The 22,486-nt window shown below is 44.2% G+C and overlaps 1 long non-coding RNA gene across 1 annotated transcript in view; it reads right to left on the reverse strand.

Moving 5' to 3' along the window:
* The window catches only part of LOC138250190 (uncharacterized), a 106,806-nt gene extending 85,319 nt beyond the window's left edge, over window positions 1–21,487 (reverse strand). Inside the window, exon 1 of the long non-coding RNA XR_011194902.1 lies at window positions 21,371–21,487. This is a non-coding gene — a long non-coding RNA (uncharacterized lncRNA). The remainder of the gene's footprint in view (window positions 1–21,370) is intronic.
* Window positions 21,488–22,486: the final 999 nt, after the last annotated feature.

Consider the following 22,486-nt stretch of genomic DNA (forward strand, 5'->3'; position numbering starts at 1 on the left):
CCTGCTCGCCAACATCCTCTACCCCCACGGAATCACCATCATCTTGTACGCAGACGACAGCCAGCTCGTCATCTCCCTCACCAGGAACCCTTCCACCGCCAAGACAAACCTCCACGCCGGACTCCTCAACACTGCCAAATGGATGACAGCAAGCCACCTCAAACTCAACTCCAACAAAACAGAAATCGTCATCTTCGGCCCCAACAAGACAGTATTGGATGACTCCTGGTGGCCCACCGCCCTAGGACCACCCCCAACACCCTCCACCCATGCACACAACCTCGGCATCATCTTAGACTCATCTCTCTCCATGGCCCAGCAAATCAACAGCATATCATCCTCCTCTTTCAACACCTTTCACATGCTACGGAAGACCTTCAAAGGGATTCCCATAGAAACTGGAAAAACCATCACCCATGCACTCATCAGCAGCAGATTAGACTACGGAAATGCCCTCTATGCTGGTACCACAGCCAAGCTTCAGCAGAAACTCCAGTGAATCCAGAACGCAGCCGCACACCTCATCCTCAACCTCCCACGCCACGAACACATCTCTGCTCACCTCAGATCCCTTCACTGATTGCCCATCAGCAAAAGGATCATCTTCAAAGTCCTCATCCAAGCTCACAAATCCCTTCACAACACTGGACCAGACTACCTCAATGAATAAGTGAACTTCCACGCACCCACTCGACTCCGCTCTGCTGACCTCGCCCTCGCCACAGTTCCCAGCATACAACGCTCCACCTCTGGAGGCAGATCCTTCTCCTACCTCGCCTTCAAGACCTGGAACTCCCTCCCCACCAACCTACGCAAGACCCAGGACCTTCAGGAAGCACCTCAGGACATGGCTTTTTGAGCAGTAATCGGCATTCCCAACCCGACAGCGCCTTGAGACCCTATCGGGTGAGTAGCGCGCTTAATACATTTTTTATTAATAGATTGATTGATTGATGAAGGCGTCATGCACCGACCCAGGATACTTGGCAGTGACGTGGGAGATGTACTTGTCCACCAGGCACACCATGTGCACATTGAGTGAGTGGAAACTCTTCCGATTCCTGAACACCTGTTCATTCTAGCGTGGAGGGAGAAACTCAACATGTGTACTGTCAATCGCCCCAATAGTACTGGGTATATGTCCCATTGCATAGAATCCTGCCTTCACAATGGCCAAAGTTTCCATCAGGGGAAAGCAATCTAGCTGCACATGTGTTCCACCAAGGCAGACAAAACCCTTGCCAGCATGATTGAGAACATTGGCTCTGACAATCCTGCTACCAAGCCGACTGTCACTTGAAAAGAACCAGTTGCCAGGAAATGGAGCACTGATAGAACCTGCACAAGAGGGGGGATCCCAGTGGGATGACGGGAGGCTAATATCAGATCAGGCTCCAATTGAATGAATGAATGAATGATCTTCATTTGCATGATTATTTAAAACCTTTGCAAAAGCACAATAAAAGAAAATACATACAACGATAACCAAACTAAAATTACACTTCATACTAAAACACCATATCCTTCGCAACATCTGTCGTCATGCCGTTTCTGAAATTGTCTTGGACTACAGTGGACAGTAAGTCGCAAAACTTGGTTGTAGTTATAGAATGCTAAATGGCATGAAGAGCATCTTAAAAAATGTAACATACCCACATCTTGTGATACATATTAGTAACTCGCTACCTAAAAAAGATTCCCTGCACCTATTGAAACTGTAGAATCTGGGTGCGCTTACGAGAGCTTATGAGAGAGGATTTTGTAATAGTCATTGCAATGTGTATGGAGTGTACAAGCCTGCATACAAGTACAATTTTTACCTAAAAGTAGTATAGTAAAAATACCAAAAGTGTGAAATAAAACAAATCTATAGCAGTGTGTGTAAAAATTCACTAAAAGACTTTAAAACGGAGATACAGATACCCTACAATGCATAATCCACCTCCATTTGGCTCCCACCCCCTGTGGCAGTGTACTAATATTCAGGGTCTATGTTGGATCTCATATGTAAGTACTGATCGAGCGCGCAATTGCCCTCTTTGAAACTACTCAAAGTCAACATTTGGGGGGGTGCGTCAGCCACTTAGTTAACAACGTGGATTCTGGTGCTGCCTCCCCCTTTTTAGTTTTCGTAAGTTCATGGGCACATGCTAGCAGTAGGTTTTTCCTCACAATGGTGAAGAATTTCCCAAAACAGGCCAGCTCCATGGGAATCTCTGCAGTGAATATGTCTTTAACAGCTTCTTTACATGTCCTTAGACCATATTTCAGAAAAAGAGGTTTTAAAAATCGATGTCTATTTGAGGCCAAACCCAGGCAGTAGCATATTAAATGACATATGGATTTAGTGTGATAATTACACAGAATATATTCCTGAGAGTGCCACCACATTGATTTCCAACTGTATCTTAATTCTCAGGCAGGTAATGTTAGGAGTCGCATATGTAAAATGCTTTGAAAAGTTTAGGCTCCCAAGACTGCTTTCATATACGGCTGGGGATTAGTAAGACTATACAACTATGCTAAACCCACTACCCCCCTCATTTCCCTGATTGTAGCACTGTCCTTTTCTCTAGAGATTTGCGTGCCATAATATTTCAGTATCTTTTTCAGGAGGGCCTTCGATTTTAGGGGATCCGATGAGTACGTGGGGACTTGATAAAAAAAAAAACCTTGGCGTGCCTGAGATAAATGGCCCAGCTGCCGGAAACATCTTCAAAAATTGCTTTCAGTGAACCCCTCAAACTGCGATATTTGCCCTGGAGACAGCATGAAATTACTTAATTATGTCCATTTTGCAATTCATGTCCATACTGATACTTGCATGAATTTAGGGATTTGAAAGATCCTTTTGTATGCTCTCATTTGACATTTCTCCAGAGTTTTTGTTATCCTGTCTGGGTATGCTAAATGGCCATAGGTAATAGTGGGTAGAGGTTTTGCTTTTATAACTCTCCTAATTGATTCTGATGTAGGTGCTTGGATCTGGAAATTGAGTTTAGCTAAAGCATAGGTAGTTCTCTCTGCCTTCGTTCTTAGTGCTGTTGCCTGATGTACTATTTTACCAACATTTGATAGCCATACTCCAAGGTATTGGTATTTTGCTTCCGTGTCTATTCATAAGGCACCGAGCTTCCATGCTCTTGGATATTTCTGCGACTGATGTCTGAACACCAATACCTCGGTTTTCGTTGCATTAACCTGCAGAGCATTTTTTTCGTTGTAATCGTGCAGGATGACCAAGCCCCTTTGCAAGTCCAGTTGAGTCTGGTCAAGCAGGACTAGATCATCAGCATATTAGATTATAGGAAGCACTGTCTTTCCCAGTTTCGGGGGAAATGTATTTCCTCTGAGTAGGTCCTTCCCAAAGTCAGCCGTATAGAGATTAAAAAGGGTGAGAGCAATGACACAACCTTGTTTTTGGCCTTTGTTAGTGTATATTCTTTTAGTCACATGTGTGTTCGAAATCTTTTCTCTCACCCATGTATCTGACTGAAATGCCATTATTGAGGCCAGTAAATTCCCTGGTATCCCTCAGGAGGCCAACTTCTTCCAGAGTATGTGATGTGCTACGCCATCAAATGCCGCACTGTAGTCGATGAAACATGCAAAGAGAGTTTGAGCAGCTGGTTTCAAGGTTTTCTGTCCTAAATATGCGAGAGCCAGCACATTGCCTAGGGTGGATGAGCATGGCCTAAATCCTGTTTGGTACATTGGTTTAATATTATTTTCTGTAATCCAATGTTCCAGTTCCCGAAGCAGGACCCTTGCATAGGCCTTGCCATCCACATCCAATTGACCAATTAACCTATAATTTCCCAGGATGGTAGAATCACCCTTTTTAAAAATGAGATGCAATAATTATCCTTTCCAGGCTCCAAGAACGTCTTATTGATGTAGACAGTTGTTGAAGAGACTGGTCAAGGGGGCTGGCCAAAAATCTTGGTCATCCTTAAATATACTCCAGAGTAGACCAATTGGGCCAGGAGCTCCATCCCACCTAATACTTCTTAAGATAATTTTAGTTGATTTGACTGTGACCGTTAATGTAGTGTTATGTAGGCCTTCAAGACTGAATTGCCTCCCCATGGTGCCCTTGGTTTCGATGCATCCTGGATCCACATAAAGGGAGCCCACGTGTTTTTCCCAGACACTGGCTGCTATTGCGTTAGCCCATGTTCTAGAGCATTTATTTAATTCCAGAACTCTCTACTTTGTTAGGTGGCAGCAAAGCTTGTAGGTGAATCCAGAGTTATTCAATCTCCTTCTGCTTCAGTTTCCATATCTTTTCCTTAAGATTTTTCCTCGCCTTTCTACTGCCGGGGATTTATTCCTTCTGTATCTTTTTTCCTACTACCTACACTTTCATTTACTCTGAACGTATTCCCTTATTGAGTTGGGCAGCCATACCTTTTGTCTGTTGTTGTCTGTTGGCCCTTGTTGAACTGGGTTGCTTAATGAGGAATGTAAGTTCATTTTCCTATGTGCCCACTGTTTGCTAATATTGCTAATCTCTCCTTCTAAGGTTGGGGATCCGTAGTGCTTCTTCCAAAGCTCGTATTTTACCTTATCCTTCTCAGTCCATTTGATTCTCTTTGTCAATCAACATAGGTTAGTTGTGATTTGCAGGCCACTAGCTATGTAAGACAGCAGACTTGTTGCTTCCAGAGTTATTTCTATTGTAACAGGGTTGTGATCACTCTCAGCTCTTTGGATCACCTCGTAATTTAGGGATCTGTCCCATTAGGGCCGGACTCAGGAAAATGTCATCTAATATAGAGATATTTTTTAATGTTGGAATAGATGGGCCCTGCCTCGTCGTCTTAGCTTTTGATGATCTCAGTTGGTGTTCTGTGAGAAAGGTCTCTAGAGCACATCTCTAAGAATCTCTAGGGAGACTCGCACTCTGCCCAAGTTGTTGAGTATTGAAATTACTGGTGATTAAAAGTTTATGGTCCGGGTACTCATATACATATTCCTTTAGAGTGGACAGGATTGACTTAAGCTTAGTCTGTTTAGTTTCTCGATTAGGATTTAAGTATAGATTTATGATTGCAATTAGTGTTACTTTTTTAATCAGGACAAATTCATATGTGGTTGTTACATGAACCTCACTGGTTAATTTCTCCCACAGGGCTGATTTCACTGCTCGTTCTAAATTGACATATGTTGCGAGACCACCCATGTGTCTTCCAAACAAGTTTTTCTTTTTTGCCGGGGTATAAGTGGTTGAGAAACCAACAATGGTTTGTGGTTCCTTCGTCCAGGTTTCCTTGAAGCACAGGACATCTGCATTTTTAGGAAGCCTTCAATATTGGGGCTAGCAATGGGAGACCTCAACCGTGTTGTCTGTATTACTTTGTCGGGGACCAAGATAGTTAAAGACACGTTTTCTCATTGATGTTTAAAGCTGTAGGAAGCCAATCCCAAGTCGACCTACCGAGATGCTGTAGTCCATTCTTGCGCTCTCCTGTTGGGGCTTTCCAGTGTAATTTATCAGCTGTACAGAGATCTTCTTGTCTATTATTGATGGTTCAACCGTCGAAGTGCCTCTCAAAGCGATGAATGTTTTTTAGATCGGGCATGTGGCTTGAATTTCCCAGGTCAGCACTTGCGTATAACGCTCCTTTCTTGGTTTGCTAATTTTATGCCCCAGTCTTCCAGGAGTCCCTCATATTCGAAGATTTTGTCAACCAAGGCCTGGTTAGCCCAAGATGTTCATGTGGATTCTCCAGGGGAGATCCATGGGTATTAGTTTAAATGTACTGTTAGGAGGTCCCCTCATGTGAGAGTCAGTAATGATGGTATATGGTGCAATAATCTCAAGATGTTTCACCTGTTTAGTATATCCCAGGAGCCATGTGATGTATATAAGAGGGAGAATATTATTGACAGCTGTTCGCCAGTTTCCGTCCAGCTTATGCTATTTGTATTTGAAGACCCCTGGTACATTGCTCTTGCTTGTTTGTGATGTGGGGTTCTGATTGGGTAGTGTATGAAATATTTGCTGTCTATGATCTCTATACCAGGCATCTCCCTGAGCAATCTCCGTTGCATCTGTGCATGCAGGGAATTCTTCAATGGACTTCCAGTCGGCTCTTTATTCAGTTGGGCTAGATTCACAGAGGTATTCCTCCTGTCTCTTTTCCTGTTCCATTCTATTCAGCTGGTTACCGTGGCCTTGTGTGAGTGGTTCCTGGTATTGATGTTGAGTTGCGAGACTCGTCATGATTTTTCTGTTGTGTGTTTCATACCATTTTGGAGTGACATTGTTGGTATATGAGGGAATTTCGGCTTCCTTGTCCCATGCAGTGTTCCTTCCATCGACTGGGACCGGCTGACCGGTCGAAGGGGGCTGGTTCTTGTTGACAGCCCCTTCTACAATGGCCTAGCGTCCCTCCACCGTGGCCTGTTGTTCTAGGGCCATAACAGCATCTGTCTCACCAATCAATGATGCTGCTTGTCCTCCTATTGGAGTTGAGTTATCCTTTGCTATTTCATGCTTATTGCCATTGAAGGGTGTTTGATCCTTGGCCACTTTGTGTTCATTCTGCACTAAGGCAGAGCGTTTTACCATTTTTATGTCCTTATAAGACTTTACCTTCCCTGTTCCAGCCTGGTCGATTGCTCTACAGGTATGTTCCTGGGCACAGGTTTCATGTGTCATATTTGATTGTGACATTGGGTGGGACTCAATCTGCCCGGATGGCTGCTGGGGGTCCACAAAGCTGCTGTATCTTTATTTTTTTGCTTTGCAACTTTAAGTGATTTTTAGCTTCTTTTTCTGCTGTCTTGTAAGTCGGAGGACTTAGGATTGTGCTCACAAAATGCCTTGTGGTTTACATTAGGTACTTGCTTTGCCCTAGGATTGTGCTCATAAAATGGCTTGTGGTTTACATCAGGTACTTGCTCTTCTATACTGTTTACTGACATATTAGTTGCTACAGAAGGCTGCAGTTCTAGGGGTTCTGCTTTTTGTTGCATATTGGCTAATTATGGCTCCCCACTTCCCTCTTCCCCATCTGTGAGCACTGTTGAGCCCTCTTTGGGGGGTATCTCGAAGGGCACAGTCTGCTGCTGGGTGACCACTGCTCCCATACCAGTTGTTTTTTTGCAGTTTCCAACAGCTGTTTTGCAGTGCTGGATAATGCTGGTTAGTAAATCTGGGAGGGTCGCCAGCTTATCTATTATTTCATCATTTCGTGCCCCCCGTGGCCACCTAATCCTCTCTCCCACTATGGTCCTAGTTGTCTAATTTCACACAAAGCGAGTTTAGCTTGCTTACTATGGTTAGTACGCTTTCCGCTTGCATGTTGTTTAGCTCTAGGTGGATCTCCATTTTATGTGACTGCCAGGTAAAGGCTTTCATAGCGGCTGAAAGGGAGACATTGATGGTCTCTATTACATACTCTGGTCTAACCACATCACCCCTGTCCTTGTGGTGGCCATTCTGAGCTGGCTCTTGATTCCTTTCCCAGTGCTTGATGCTCCCATGTTTGTTTCTCGCAGTGGCCAATCATCTTGCTCTAATGTGGTTGGCTTTTCCCGAGAGGCTTTCATTAAGCCATGTAGTGGGGTGGAGCAAATTCGTCCATTGTCTGTGGATTCATTTGCTTGGACCACCTCTATTAGTGGGTGAGACTGCTGGTAAATCTCAACCACTATAGCCCAGTTGTTCCCACTTGGAGATTCCATTTTCATTTTCCCTGGTTCTGGATTAACGATCCCTCTAATGGGTGCTGGACTTGATACCTCTGGCTCGTAATTGAGCTCACCAAGTACAAATTGCATCTTTTTGCTCCCCCACTAGGCACATTTTTGTCATTGTCTTTATCATTTTTTTTGCCATTGGGGCTATTACAGCGCTCTTCGAGGGCAGTGTCTGCCATAACAACCTGAAGCTTGTCGCACATCTAATGGAGTCTGACTCTTGTTCCTGCTTCTGTCTATATTCTTGTTTGTGCTCAGTTTGCGTCAACCTTGGCACTGGAACGTGCTCCAGTATCAGGGATAGCAGGGTAGCTGAAGCCTGTGGAGTGGGGTTACCCAGAGGAATGATGGAGTCACCCTCTTCGTCACCTTCTCCTGCCCAGCTTCTTGCTCTTGTAAATTAGTTGTGAATGTAAAATTTCTTCGAGCTGGAATCCTTCCGCTTGAAGACGGTCTTAGAGTCCATTGAAGTTTTGTCCTCATCTACTGGTTGCTGGCCTGCCGTAGCACTTGATTCATTGACCTCTCCTTCATGGTGCTTCATTCTGATTCATTCTGCAGTGCTCGCTGTGCGCCGCGTGCCTAGTGGACTGTAGGATACAGGGCCAGGAAAGACTCCACTTGATCGTACTGTGTGGTCTGTACTGGACATATGCTGGAGTGGGTTGAGCTCCGCCACACCTGCCCTTGGAGGAAGTGGGAGGGGGCACAAGCACGCTACCCACTGCTACTCGTTGCTACTTGTGGCTTTCTGTTTCCCCAATTTTGTGTCCTGTTCCCTAATCAGGGCTAGAGCCACAGTTATGGACTGTCGCGGCCGCTAGGTTGACGAGGTCGTTGATGTTGGGTGCAGTGCTGGACTTACAGCTGTCAAAAAATAATAGTGGTGATGCTAGTTGCTGACCTTGCCTGCAGATCTGCGCCTGAAATTCCTTGTGGTGCCTGGTTAGGAATTGTGGGTAACGGGGGTAGCTGGGGAAGGGGAATTGTGCAGGAAACCTTCCCCAGGCAACTGGCGCATGGTCCCGATGTCCACACAGGGCTAGTATAGCCTTTGTAACATAGCAGGATTGTACTCACTGGCAGACGAGCTGCCGCTTGTCAACGTTTTAAGTCTCTTCAGTTTCCCAAGCTTTTCCAGAGGTTTTTCAAGAGGTCTTACCCCAAAAGAACAACGGGAAAGGCAGGGCAAGGTTGAGCAAACTGGTGGATGGTAGGTGGCAGAAGGAATATGCTGTAGCAGGAGGCGATGAATACCAAAGAATATAGAAGAATATAGATGGGTATAGAAAACCAGGAACTCACCGCGTCACGTCAGGTCGGGCAGGGTCTCTGGGTCTCTGGAGCCACTTGCGCCCTCACTGTGCCCCTCTACTGCTTTGCTTGGACCTTTCCTGTGCTCCCGGTGTGGGCTTGTTGATAGTGAAGGCTTTGGCAGTCGATCGACTCTCTCCTTGGACCACAGCACATTTCCCAGCTTTTCTCCGGCTTTCTCCCAACGTTTTCTCGCTGTGGTTACGGACTGAAAGGATCTTCCACCTTCCCTCTAGTTGCTAGCTGGTCCTGGCCACCAACTCCTTGTCGGTCTAGGCGGGACCTGGGGCTGGGTCTGCGGCACTAGCCTAATGTAGGTGCAATTCCTTTCTGCCTCCCGCCGTGCCCCCTGTATGGTGAAATCCCTGGCCCTTGCTGGTGGCGTGAGTTGAGCCGTCTCAAGCCATCTCCCGGGATCCAGGGTCCATAGGGCCAGGAGACAAGTGAGACAGCGAGAGGAACGAAGCCGCAGGCACATGGGGGCAGCAGGCCAAGGGGGCTGCAATTTGAGAAAAAACAAGGCCATCGGTCATCGGCTGTAAGGCAGTGGTGGGCCCCCCTTTGGACTGTGGGGCAGCCACGGCAAGCTGTGGCCGGCCAGCCGAGACAAAGTAGACAGTAAACAGGGAAAACAGACTCCCCTCTCCTGCTATGGCTGGGCTCTGTCGGGTCAGGGGGGTCGGGGCTCTCTGGGGTCCACTGTGCGCTGCCTGGTCTCAGCTTTTGCTCTAGCCACAGCTTCTGCTCCATTGAGCCACTTCCTCCTCTGCTGTCCGGTCTCTTCCGGGTTACAGACCCCAATAATGTTCCAATTGAGCACACTGCGCTGTGATTGTGGCCCTGTCCAGTCTATAGGTCAGTATTATGTGCCTGTCCTCCAGTGTAGCCAAGTCCACAAGGGGTCTGTATACAGGTCTTGTCTCCTCCTCTTCGTCTGCAGTGGTAGGTATCAAAGGTACACAAGAGTGAGTAGGGTGTCACAATTTGAACAATGGAACCACCTCCTCAGTGCACATTGAGCATTGATGTAATGGGACAGTGTGAATGTCGATGTATGTGCAAATTGTAGCAATGACGCAGTTATGGATTATCTGAATGTAATCCCTCACCATAAAATGGCAACCACCTATCCTGTATCTAGGGAAAGGTGGAAGTGAGGTAACTCCGTCGATGTTGGGTGTCATGGCAGAAGGCGGTCTTGCACCGCCATACAAATGCTCATTGGCTAATATAGGGCTTTAGAGAGTACAGTGGCAATGGGGATCAGCGGCGTTGGTGATAGTGTACACCACCACGGACATGACCACTATTTTATCTAAATCCTCACTTGATTCCTGACTTTCCACAGGACAACATCTACACTGCGTGTGCTGCTGTGACCGGTGTCTCGATCCTGCCATGGCCCGTGTGACCGGGTAAAGGGCCCTTGCCTTCACTTCGGAGGAGTTGGAGCACTTGGTGGATGGGGCCCTACCCCAGTATGGACAGCTGTATGGGCTTCCAGACCAACAGGTGAGTACACCTTGGGCACGATGCATGCAACAAGGTTGCATGGAGATGTGTGTGCAAGCATCGTGTCATTTGGGGGGTGGTATGTCTGGTGATAGTGAAGATTGTGGGCACTGGGTGATGTGTGTGCCAATGGAGATGGAAATGGGATTTGTGGTCCATATGTGTGACAGACTGGATTGTATGTGTAATGGTGTCCTCCTGTCTGTGTTTCCTCTGCAGGTCAGTACCAATCAGAAGAAAGGATTGTGGCGTGCCATTGGCAAGGACGTGTGGACCCTGGGGGTCTACAGCAGGTAAAGCACCCACTGTTGGAAAAGGTGGGAGGACCTGAGACGCTGATCCCAGAAGACCTCAGAAGCCCAACTGGGGATGGCCTCCTAACGAGTGGGGCGCCTGTTGGAACCTGACCCCCCTGATGGCCCGCATACTGGCTGTGGCCAACCCAGAGCTGAATCGGCGCTTGAGGGCATCACAGCATCCACAAGGGGATGAGTACAGTGGGCGTTACATCTATAATTGGTAGGTAGCATGGGATCCGGGTGGTGGGTGTCAGTAAGTGGGTCCCCCTTCATGCCAGGTCAGACACTGCAGCGTGATCCAGCTCAAGGATAATGGTGCATTGCAAAATCTGTTAAACTAGCTAGGTTGCCTTCCATGTCAGACAAGGCTTAGTGACTCCCAGGAGGGGTACAGTTGGCTGGGGTTGGCTCACATTTTGCTGTGGTACCTAGCCAATGCAATGCCAGTGTGACGCATGGTGCTCAATCCTGATCCCTGTGTGTGACAGTAATGTGTTTGCCATCTGTAGTGTTGGTGCTGTAATTGACCCAGTGCTCCCTTTCTCTCCCCCCCTTTTTTCTTCTGTCATCCTGTTCATGTGTGCATTACCATCATCTGGCGTAGGAGCAGGGGTGCCGGTGACAGAGGGAGCTGCATCCCACAGGACCCTGTGGTTCTAAAAATTCTGGACCCATGTAATTTACTTTGCCACAGCAGTACGATTTTAGTATCTAAAGACCGATAATGACTAGTACACTAAGCATGAGCATTTTCGCTCAATTCCAGCAGCGTTTTCACCTCGAAATCGCCATTTTCGTCCTGCACTCGTGGCTCCCATTTTATACACGGCAGCCATTTTTTAAAAGTTGCCCTCACATAGGCTTGTAATACAGTCAGATTTGATTCCAAGGACACGTACACCTTGATTGACTTTTCTCTGACCTGGGCAAGCTGGAACCATTGCCTCAGGCCAAACCTGTTTGGTCAGTCCCTCTCCCAGTGGCCGAATCAGATAGCATCAAGGCACACCATGCCATAAAACCCTTATTATCGCTCACACACCCTGCCTAATCTTGCTCACACCTGCACCTGCTCTTTTCTTCTTCTTACTTTACGAGGGGGAGGTGCCCATTTTTATTGGGGGTCCACACTTATCTGATGTAAAATACTAGGCCTTGCCGGGTAATTTATTATGGGTTGGATGACATGAAATATGAGGTTTCATCATGACACTGTTTTTTCCTTTGTAGTGAAAACATGTGAATGACCAACCAAAATGTCAAGAATGTTTGCCTGAAGCTTAAAAAACTGTATATAAGGAAACCTGACTTTGCATTGAAACACAGTCTCCTGAGAACATACAAACCGTGCTGTTGTACTTCTAGGACGCTTGTCACTTGGTTGCAGCCAATAAATTCGATCTTTGACTTCACCTAGAAGACTCTGAGTTTCTGTGGTCTGAATCAGGAAAGTACCCGAGGTCTTTGGGTGTACCCTGGCACCACTGGGTTACCGGATCAGTACCGGTTCTGAAAAACCCAGTACCTCAGTTGGCGTCCAACGTGGGGCGATACCAGCGGTACCGGTCCAGGCCTGAGGTCCGTGAGGAGCTTCGTGTGAAAATTCTGGAGGAAGGTCGCCACTTCATCGACCCCTGCATGTCGACGTGGTCCGAAAGTCTTTGCTGCGAGGTTCCCTGCTTCCCGACGGTTACGAAGGACTGCTGCCCTGGCTATCGCCCTGATTTGGACCCTTGATGTTTGGTAGAGCCAAACGATAAGACGAGTCTTCTGGTGACGTCATCAATATTTTTAGTTAAGTATAAGTGGAGCGTCTCCCAGTCCTTAGTTGGACACTTGGTTTGGTCCTTAGTTGGACATTTGGTTTGGTATCCCTTCGGGATCACTTTGATTTGGAACTTGCAAGTACCAAAGTCGAAGGACTCGTGTATTCACGAGACTATCGTAAACGATAATCCTTTGAAGTTTGAAGCTAGACTAGTGAGCGAAGATGCCTGGTCTTAGCAGACTTGGAAATTTGTTTTGTCTTGGTTGTAAAAGGGACTCCCGGTTGGAGGACTCATGTCCGGTTCCTCCGATTGGAACTCCAACCTATGAACTATATGTGAAGCACGGAGTGGGCCCCATCACGTTTAATAAAGTATGGGTCCGCTATTCTTGGAAATAAATGTCTGTGAGGCTGTTTTTGCAGTTTTTTGGAACACTATTGAGAAACGTTTTCTTTTCTCTTGTAAATATGACTTACAACTAGGATCTGCAAACGGTTCTGTAAGTAAATTGCGACGGCGCTATTTATGAAAAATGGCTAAAGCGCGCTGTATTGTGTGTCCTGAGTGTTTTCTGTTTATATCTGAAATGAGCTCAATGTGTGTTTGTGGGTCTTCTTGATGTTTTCAGTTTGTTAAGTAAAATGTTGGTTAATTAATATTAAGTAGAAACTTAGAAAAAATCCAGAAATGAACCATGTGATGCGCTAACATAGCTATATGTTGCTCTTTAATTTATAGAATGAGCAATTGTGCACATATACAAAACTGCCGTTAAATGCTTAATAAATTAGAAAACACATTCAATAGATATAAATAGGGCCCCCAAAAAAATTGAAATTATCTATTTTTGCAAAAAAATAAATAAATTTACAGCATTTTTCTTAGATGCATTGTATTAGATGTTCACAGGCAAACTTTTCAGCTGCAGTAATTTATAGGAATGTTCAATTCAGCCAGCACTTTCCCAGTTAAACACGGGTGGAATTTTGCATAACCTTCCTTTTAAATGAAAGTGGCGCAAAAATGTGACGCATTTCAAGTTAGGCTTATGCGCTTAGGCTTGTGAGTTAATGTATCCCAAATAATAGGCAAGGGATGCAGCTTGCTTTTATATGTGGAATTATCACAAAAAAAAGAATAATTGGTTTTTTTTCAAAAAAAAGAAAATTATTAATTATGGAAAAATTATTTAAAAAATAAGTGCCTTTCAAAATCGTTTTTTAATATTTATAAAGCTTAATACCTATACTATGACCTCCTAGCATTAAAATGTAATTTAAGTTATGTTGCACCGCTAAAATGACATTTGTATGTGCAATTTTCCCTTGGCGCAGGAGCAAACAAGCTCATTTCTATAAAGTATAAGTTAATATTTTCAATGGCTGACTCATGGATTGTGTAATAGACATTCTGGTAATGCATATTATGCAAGAAAATTGTAGGATATTGATTTTTAATGCCTAAAATATCAAAGTCGATTTTGTGCAAAAGCACTGTTTAAACTGCATTTTCTTTCATTCAGAGTACTTTTTAAAGTGTCTCAGGCTTCAGTAAATGCTTACATTTAGGTTTGATATATATTTGCAGGTTGTGCCTTCTTATGATTCAATGAGTCAATGTGCCAGTACAAAGGCTTGTTTTAATATCGAGGTTGAAGGTTCTAACTTCAGCTGGGCCTACTGAGACGTTCATTCATTCGAGGTTGATGAAATATGAACCATTGCATGGGATTGCAACAAGCATTTATTCTAACAACTGGTATGTGTGTTATTAAGGTTTGTGAATTATTCACAGTAAATGTAGTTTAATAATCTGGAAATAGAGATAAATTTTTGTTAGCGCCTAAAAAGGAATTTTTTTTTTTTTTAAATAGAGTGAATTATTGCAGGTTAGAAGGAAAACAGGAAGGCCTACTGTCTTTGACAGATTCAGAGTGGCAGAAGCTAGGAGAGCTACAGAGGCTGGCTCAAGTCAAGCTGCTGAGATGCTATCTTTAGTTTTCCCATAAACAATGGAGGAGGCTGTCATGTTGACACTTGTGACCTTTTAAATTAGGGCCCTGTCTCTGTGAAATGCAGAATGACCCTACGGGCCTCTAAAAGTGGGATTTCTGGTTTCTCCAGAAGAACATCAATACAATTAAAGAACTTAATTCCAAAGGGAAAATATAAAAAAAAGGGGTTTCTTCGAAAGTCCCAACATCATGGCAGAACTGATACATTTGTGTCTCCGCTCTAAAAAAATAAAATGATGCCTGCTAGTTGCTTTTATTTGACAGAAAACGAAGTGTTGCATTCAGTCTTAGACAGAAAATAAGATGCAGCCCTTTTCTAAAATTTTGAAGGCTACATGTCTTAATGAGAACGATTTATCAATTAAGACTTATTTTTTCACAGTGGAAATTGTAGGTGCCAAATTAATATGGAGTGTCAGTGTAACAATTTTTACTTTTAGAAAGGTAAAACTAAGGTGGCTTGATGTTGCGAAGTAACTGACAAGAGGGTAACAGTTAAGTAATGGAAATTTATTTTCGTGTATTTGGTCCTATCATGAATTGTTCTTGCTGGTCCTGTATGTTAGAAGAGAAACAGTAAAGTTATATTTGACAGCAGATTTCCATTGCCTGGTGATCTACTGTCAAAAGGAGGGTAAGGATTTTAAACCTGACAAATTAAACAGGCCCAAATATTGGGTTTTGGGCTGCAGGTTTACAGTGCATAAAGTACATGACATGGTGTTGTGTGTCACCGCTTATTCATACATGCTATTGTTTTGTCTATGCTTTTTGTGCTTGATACACAGCAAGTATATCTGATAGCTTGACGTTTTGTGCGTTTTTATTTGTTTTTTTTTGCATGTTTGTTGCTGCTTTTGATACTATTACAAGCTCCCCTGTGTTGTGAGGGGATGGTCATGACGATGCCCATCGCTACGCAACAGTTGGTTGAACTTGTTCAGGTTACTAAATTCCACAGATAATGATATTTCATGCTGTGAACATAAGAGACAACACTTCACCAGTGCATGTCTATTTGGCTATAATGGTATTGAAGGAAAATAAAAAGAGATATACAGGATCAAAGTGTGTCACCTGCAGTTAGTCACGTTACTGCCCCTTCCCTTAAAGGAACAGGCAGCCCTACATTTATGTAGCCTTGATTGGACCTAAGGATGAAATTATAGATCTGTGACTCAAGGTGGCCTAATTTCTATATTACATTAGTTAATGATGTTCTGTTTCCTAAGTAGCATATGGCTTTTGTTCCTTAAAAGAAAACCAGGTTTTCATTTTTTCCTGAAGAAGGAACTGAAACATTAGCTAGGAGTACCGTATATGGTGTAGTCACCAACGGTAGAGTTAAAATTTGTGTAACTTTGGCCTTTGTGTATCACCCGTACTCTCGGTGTTGTGTCACATGCCTGACTATCACCCAAATAATTTTTTTGTTCTTCCTATAGATTTTTTTCTTTTGTTACTTCCCCTGACCAATGTCGCATCATGCTTAGTTATTGAGATTTTAGCTATGTCCTAGTCCCATTTCTCTTTTTCAAATTCCTTTCACCAGTCAGACCTTTTATTATTATTGATGTATTATTCAGGTTCACATTTCCAGACTGCAGTGATGTACCAGGGACCCCCATGTTATGTATAATTCCCTTTGGTATGACCAGACTGGTTTTCAAGAATTTGCCTTAGGCCTGCTTCAATGTTTTCCAGCTTGACTGTCAGGGTAGCGATAGACTGGTTAACTGACTTAATATTATAGTAAGACAAGTTTTCCATCTCAATAGGAGATATCTTATGTTTACCTTTTTGAACATGACGAATTTTCAATGTCTATTTTAATTTGGTGTTCGGTTCCCTTCTGTTCCTGCTACTTTTTTTTTTTTTTTTTGGTGGGATCAGATGTGTCCTAATCATGCAAATATCAGGACCCTCTAGTTCTTGTCTTTTTGTTTGCACATTTGACTATTAGCCTGTGTATTGCATAGTGCACCTGATGCACAGTTTTTAAAGGAAGGTTTCTACATGTCCCTGATAATCGGTATCATGTGATTTCTCTATTGAGATGTTCTAAGATAAGGAGGAACACCTAGACTTAATCATTGAGGAAAATATGTGTTTACCCCATTAGACAATGCCACTGTGTGAGGAAATCCATTCAGATAGAATTCTCATGTAGCTATAGATGGCAGAGAATAATGGAGAGAACCCAATTAAAGATGCTAGAGACCCTGTTTTGCCCTTCTGCCTTTGTCTTTGTATTTTATGCCCATGGTGTATGGCTACTCCTTTGAAGATTGCAGACCACCTGCTTGCAGTCCCCTTGTTAAAAACCATGAACTGTTTTTGTACTAAATTGAAGGGAACTAACAACTGTGGCACATTTCCTACGTCACTAGATTCTGCGGGTATCAAGTCATAATAACCTGCAGGACATTGATTTAAGCCTAATTCCCATCAGTGACAGCTACAGATGAAAGATGGACGTTTTGGCCCTACAGTCTCAGCACCCAGAAAGTAGCAAAGCTGGACAGCGATCGCCAGCGCATGGTATCGTACTTGCTCCATCAGACGGCGTTGGACATCACAAAACCAAAGTTTCAGTGTAAAAGAGCTAAAGAGAAGGATTCCTGTTGTTGATGGCAGAGCTGTTTTGAGGTTTCATTTCTCTACCTGTCATGTGCTGGTAACCTCTGACAGTGTGCAATCCCTTGAGCCCCTTGGCCTGAGTTTTGGCCACACACCCCCTTTTCTTTGCTCCAACGGAAGAAGGGCAGTGCACCGGAGATTTCAAGTTTGGAAAAAGGCACTATATTGTGGTGCCCATGAAAGAGCAGCTTGAGCGTCCTCTGACACTAAACAATGAGTGTTGGAGTCTGAAAGTGCTGCTGAGCTTGAGCTATTTCCCAATTAATGGTGCTTGGGTCTGCACGAGATGATTTGTGCCCTTGATCAATGAAGAGCACATTGTTTGTAGTGTCTGCCACAGAGGAGAGACACTGGTGCATTGCTTTAAGACATTGAGACTTTCGAGTGAGCTGTGGGTGTTTGCCAGGAGGGCACTCCAACTAAGCAGTACTTTTCTCACGAAGAGGCCTGAATTGAGAAGCCCATGCGAAAGAAAACAACAAAAGAAAATTTGATGGACAATAGAAGCCTGCCAGAGAGGCTTTTTGAACGGACTTTGGGCATAGTTGGTTTCACAAGAGGTTTCCGTGTGATTGTATAGACTAGGTGTTAGGAGACTGATTGTTTTGCTGGCATTGTTTTAAAGTACTATTCTGTTTAGTAAAAGCAGAATAAAGTCCATTATCTGTGGAAAGAGTACCCCCTTTTCACCTTAGAGCATTGATGAGAGTCACCACTGTTCCACCTGAACATACCAAAATTACTGAAATGCAGAGGAGCCCTAAAAATGTTACTAGATCATTTTAGGATTTGCTTTTTGGTTAGGGTTGTGAAAAATTATTATTTCATTTGTAATAGTGGTCACTACTTTCTCCCGTTGTTTATATGTTCTTAATAACGTGTTTTCTAGTGTCTTTTAAACATGACGTTGTCATTTATGGGTGGGATTGTTTTTCTCTACTCAATTGACTTCTGCACCCACTTCCCAACCTATGTCTTTTCCTACTATTGTTTCTTTGCACTCTTTTCACCCTTTTCCTGAACATGAGCAGGTTAGAAGATCAGAATTCGTAAGCAATTCTTTTGTACAGCTTCTGCATCAACACTAGTTAGTAGTGAACATCACTAATTGTTGGGTGTGTGATCTTATGCCACCTACTGCAGAGAGAGGTATTCCTTACTTTGTCCTGCCATATGTGGCCTCTGTGTTACATCATGCATAAGGAAACCTGCACCAAGAGACGAGCTAAATACTAGGATGATGTTACAGCAACATCTCAACGACTTTAGAAACATAGACCTGGACTCAGATTAGCATGAGAATAGGTTTATTGCCTTTGTAAGGGCAAAAGGAGGGTTTGTGGTTCTAAAAATTCTGGACCCATGTAATTTACTTTGCCACAGCAGTACGATTTTAGTATCAAAAGACCGATAATGACTAGTACACTAAGCATGAGCATTTTCGCTAAATTCCAGCAGCGTTTTCACCTCGAAATCGCCATTTTCGTCCTGCACTCGTGGCTCCCATTTTATACACGGCAGCCATTTTTAAAAGTTGCCCTCACATAGGCTTATAATACAGTCAGATTTGATTCCAAGGACACGTACACCTTGATTGACTTTTCTCTGACCTGGGCAAGCTGGAACCATTGCCTCAGGCCAAACCTGTTTGGTCAGTCCCTCTCCCAGTGGCCGAATCAGATAGCATCAAGGCACACCATGCCATAAAACCCTTATTATCGCTCACACACCCTGCCTAATCTTGCTCACACCTGCACCTGCTCTTTTCTTCTTCTTACTTTACGAGGGGGAGGTGCCCGTTTTTATTGGGGGTCCACACTTATCTGATGTAAAATACTAGGCCTTGCCGGGTAATTTATTATGGGTTGGATGACATGAAATATGAGGTTTCATCATGACACTGTTTTTTCCTTTGTAGTGAAAACATGTGAATGACCAACCAAAATGTCAAGAATGTTTGCCTGAAGCTTAAAAAACTGTATATAAGGAAACCTGACTTTGCATTGAAACACAGTCTCCTGAGAACATACAAACCGTGCTGTTGTACTTCTAGGACGCTTGTCACTTGGTTGCAGCCAATAAATTCGATCTTTGACTTCACCTAGAAGACTCTGAGTTTCTGTGGTCTGAATCAGGAAAGTACCCGAGGTCTTTGGGTGTACCCTGGCACCACTGGGTTACCGGATCAGTACCGGTTCTGAAAAACCCAGTACCTCAACCCAGGAGGCAGAGTCCACTGACGCCGAGGGAACCAGTGGGATGGAGTGCGAAGACAGGAGGTGACATCACTGACTCTGATTACTCCTCCGATGGAAGCTCCCTGGTGGTGGCGGACACCTCTGGGACCACCCCAGCTACAGAAACAGCCGTCACCCCCATACCAGCACTGCGCTCCCAGTAGCCCCTCACCGAGTTGCCCGTGCCCACTCACCCAGGAGGGTGGGCATCTCCTTCGCACCAGGCACCTCAGACCCTGCCCCAGTCAGTCCTGATGCCCTCAGTGAGGAGGCTATTGACGTCCTGAGATCCATCTCTGTAGGGCAGTCAACCATTGTGAATGCCATCCAGGGGCTGGCATTCCAGATGCAGCAATGTATTCCTGGAGGGCATTCACAGTGGATTGGCAACCCAAAAGAGATAATTCCAGGCTCTGGCCTCCTCTCTGGTGCAGCCATTGTCCCTGTTCCTACCGTCTCCCCTCCAACTACCACTTCCCATTCCCAATCTCCTCAACCCCAACCCATCCCATGTACACATACAGACAAGCATGCACACAAAACATCACACAAAAGTGGCACAAATAAACACAGGCAGCACACTTCAGGCCTCAAGCACTCACAACAACATCCACTGACTCCACTGTCTCTCCCACTCCTCCTCCTTCTCCTCCCTCACTGTTTCCTCCACACTCACACCTGCATGTACTGCATCAACAGCCACCACCACAATCACCATACCAAGCAGATACACACCTCACTTTCAGACACCTCCACAATATCCATTCACGTGTCCCCTGTGTCCTCTCGCACCCTGTCGGCCCCATTCCTAAGAGACACAAACGCACCCACTCAAACATCCAACAGCTATCAACCTCACATCAGCACACTGTCCATGCACCTGCACCCAAGTCCATAAACACAAGCGGTACAATGGTAGGGACAGATTCCAATTTTGAATTACTTGCAATGAGCTTCTAAATTGATAATTGATAGTGTACTTTAATTACCACAAAATTATTCTCTTCATTTTTTGGACATCAAACCAAAATTACATATCTACATCATATGAATAACATACAAATAGACTTACATCACAAATATTTACACATATATATATATATATATATATATATATATACGAATATATAAAAACACTGTCTTCATCAGTTTCCAAAATTATTTGAAAAAAGTGGTTGTCAAAATATATTAAGACTTTCATCCACATCAAAGAGGTGGTTGCAACCACTTTCCTTAGGTTTTAAATTAAACGAAAGATGTGAGCTCTGATCTTAGTCCATACATTCACTATTTTTTGCAACCGCCTTGTCAAAAAAGGTCGACGCGTTTCGTACCCTTTACATACGGGCCTCTTCAGGACTCATGAAGGGATAAAGACCTATAAATGATATACAAAATGCAATTAAACTTTTTTATATGGAGATTGTTTAAATACTCCCTTCACAGTGACGGATTATATCCCACCAGATAGTGATGTCATAAAGTTCCTTTTTCCACACTGGGTATTCACTTCATATGTACAATCCGGGATCACCAAAATTAGAGTGACTTGGTGTACTGGTTGTACATAAAATTAAATAAAAGAGGTAGCCTATACCCAATTAGTGCTGTAACTGGCTCGCTACTGAATTAAATATAGCTATCACCCAGGGGAGAAAAGAATTTATATGTGGGACCCCAACTGACCCCATGCTGTGTTAAAAGTGCAGGCCATCTAACATCATTAGTCTAAGCACAATACACAACTCGCGTTCTAAATTTGTCTGGAAACGAAGGACACGAGATAAGAAGCTGTGTCAGCGTAGGAATCGAAATGAGTGCTAAAAATGACTCCAAACGCTAAAAGAACAAATCTCATTGTTTATGGAAACTTACTAAAATCTTTGTAGAGCATCAGTGTGTGGCCCGATGAGTCGCCCTTCTACCGCTTTCCCAACGTTGTGAGAGCAGAATATGGCGGCCGCCATCTTTAAATCGGGTTGAACACTTTGTGGCAGCCATATTAACTACTGGCAAAGTAGTATGATTACAAATGTGAACTTAAACTAAGATGGAATAAAAACGGACTGTCTGGATATTAGTTATTGTGCCTATCTCCATATTGTTGTAAAACGTGACCGCATTTACTTGTGAAATCCGATCTAGTAATGGTGGTGTCCATCTTTGAACAGGAAGGGCCCCCCCTATAATAACAAACACAGCGGCCATGTTAGTTGGATCCTGTACGAACGAGGAATAACATCAGCGTAGACAAAACTGTCTGAGCCTACCATTTATTGCCTCAACCGAAATGCACAATGAAGTTTTCATTGGGTCCAAAAAGAAGTGGACCCATAATAGCACACATATTTACGAGGACCAATTAATTACTTGTGTAGCATCTTAAGTAAACAAGTGTTGCACAGGACATGATCTAGGTAAATAGAGTCCATTATAAAGTTCAGTATATCTATGGCCCTTTCTTTAAACCTAAACCAGACATCTAGAATCTCTATAAACACATTGGGCCATGGGCTATATTTATTCCACCCAGGTATGGTAGGGTTATTGGGGTAGACCCCTTGTTTTTCTATATAAGATTCCTGCACTCAAGTCCAGCAGATACACACCTCCAACAACCATTCCCTCAACCTCCAATCCCATCCCTTCTCCCTCATCCTGCCCCACCATCCCTAAGGAGCTTTTCCTTGCCCAACTTGATCTCTTCCTTCCCCCACCCACCGTCCTACCCGTAAAAGCAGGGTCACAACGACCCAGCCCAGCACCTCAGCCAAACAATCCATGGGGACAGTGGAGGCACCTCCTAGTTGTGGAGGCAAGAAAGGGAAGGATCTCACTCCATCACCCAAGAGAGGGAATGATCCCACTCCACCACCCACGAGAGGGAAGGGTCCCACTCCACCACCCAAGAGAGGGAAAGATCCCACTCCACCACCCAAGAAAGGGAAGGTTCCCACTCCAGCAACCAACCAAGAGAGCAAGAGGCCTCCT

Source organism: Pleurodeles waltl, chromosome 8 (genome assembly GCF_031143425.1).
Source record: "Pleurodeles waltl isolate 20211129_DDA chromosome 8, aPleWal1.hap1.20221129, whole genome shotgun sequence".
Lineage (NCBI taxonomy): Eukaryota > Metazoa > Chordata > Amphibia > Caudata > Salamandridae > Pleurodeles > Pleurodeles waltl.